This window comes from Bos javanicus, chromosome 4 (assembly GCF_032452875.1).
Source record: "Bos javanicus breed banteng chromosome 4, ARS-OSU_banteng_1.0, whole genome shotgun sequence".
Classification (NCBI taxonomy): domain Eukaryota; kingdom Metazoa; phylum Chordata; class Mammalia; order Artiodactyla; family Bovidae; genus Bos; species Bos javanicus.
In genome coordinates this window covers 83295257-83297443 of record NC_083871.1, presented here as the reverse complement: position 1 = coordinate 83297443, position 2187 = coordinate 83295257, and positions in this window count along the sequence as shown.

Here is a 2187-nt window from a genome sequence, read left to right as displayed (position 1 = left end):
ATCCCACTCATGGGCTTATATCTGGAGAAAACCATATTTGAGGAAACATATGTACCCCAAAGTTCATTGCAGCAGTATGTACAATAGCCAAAGCAAGTTTCCCTTCTTGGCTTCTGTTGTTATTCTTGTTTAGTCACTAAGTTGTGTCTGACTTATATCGACCCTATGGACTGTAGCCCAACCGGCTCCTCTGTCCATTGGCAGGTGGATTCTTTACTGCTAGAGCTTCCCTGGTGGCTCAGATGGTACAGAATCTGCTTGCAATGCAGGAGATGCAGTTTCCATACCTAAGTCAGGAAGATCCTCTGGAGAAAGAAATGGCAACTCACACTAGTATTCTTGTCTGGAAAATCCCATGGACAGAGGAGCCTGGCAATCCACAGTCTTTTTGACAATGGAGTCAAAAAGAGTCAGACGTGACTGAGCAACTAATCTATCTTCTTTACCGCTGAATGACCTGGGAACTCCTTGACTTCTTTCCTTACTACATTATTTGTTTCCAGTAAAGAAATATTTCCATATCTTTAAGATGAGAGTGACTTATTTTGTTTAAAGAGGTCTGATCAAATTAGTGGGAAGCAAGGAGTGGAGCCAATCTAAACTGGATTTCCTCTATCTTCTTTCTATTTGGTTGGTCTTTTTTGCTTTCAAATGAGGAACTTCTGTTTAGTGTTCTAAGGACTTGTTTCACACACACTGAAGCTGATTATAAACAAAGAAACAAACAAAAAGCCTCCTTGGTTTTAAATGAGACAGTGTTTTATTCTAATACCTTAAAAATTTTCCTTTAAAAGGATTCATTAGAGAAAATAGAAAATATACACTCACTTATTTTTTCTCCCTTTTATCGTGAATTGAACTTCTTGTTTTATGTCTCTGTTTATAGAAATACACAGAAATACATATTAGGAGTGTTCTGATTGTTAGTATTATTACTTAATAGAAAAAAATGGTTGAAAGACATGAACAAATAGTTCACCTTAAAAGAAGTTCTAAGTCTACACACACAGAATAAGGCAGAATTTCCACCATGTTGACAATCAAGAGGGCAGCTATGGTGATACCAGATTATATACATGAGGAGAAGACAGATGCACCCATATGTCCTTAAGAAAATCCTCAATGAATCCCTAGAGAAAGCCTTTAGTAAGGAAGCAGTGCGTTTTCTGTTTTGCTGTGTTTGTTTGTTTGTTTTCCCCAATAGAAATTGAGTCAATGGAAAGCTACATGATACTAGGTAACAAAATATGGGCTCTGAGTTCAGAAAAACTTGAATGACTCTTACTTATAAAATAATGACCATGAACAGACAAATTAACCTCTCCAACCTATAAACTGTGGACTCTAACTGTTCCTTCCTTCAAGGATTCTTAGATGATTAACGGGATTCCTGACGAAAGTAGAAACTGAGCCCCTATTCCATCTGCATCTAATCTCTTTGTGGGGAAGTAAGTTTTGAAATGAATATCAGTGCATTTTTGTACATGTGAAATCTATGATTTCTGCAGTAGAGCTACCTCCAGTAGATGCTGTTATTGAGAACTTGCATGGATTAAGCATCATTAACTTGTTTATTCATTTACCCTTTGGGGTCACAAAGAGTTGGACATGACTGAGCGACTAAGCACAGCACAGCATGAGATTACTAGTTTCAATCCCATTTACAGGTAAACTGAGCACAGGCACTGTGACTTCATTACACAGATGAGGAAATTATGGCACAGAGAGTTCAGATCACTGCCTGAGGTCACACAGATGCTAATACAGATCCAGGGTTCAATCCCAGACCCTTGGGAGTCATGGTCTGTGTGCTTCACCGTCCACTGAATGACCTTCTGGTGCTGGAGCAGTTCCCATGGGGTTAATGTGAGGCTCAGGATTCAGTGCTTGTGAGACACTGGTACAATCTGAGCACACTCGGTGCAAGACATGATGGGTGTCACACTGTCACCATCAGAACGTCCCAAACTGATGAGTCTGAATCTGGTGACTTTGAAAGAGAAGGACCCTGGGCACCTTCATTTGCCCCAGTGCCCCAAAGAAAGCACCATAGCCACCATTTCAGGGAAAGACTTAGACATGTGGTATTGACCATTATTACAACCATGCAGAATTTGATAGCTCAGTTGTCATGATGTTTCTTACCTTGGTTAGATTTCATGAAATTAAAGTACACACAGACAAATG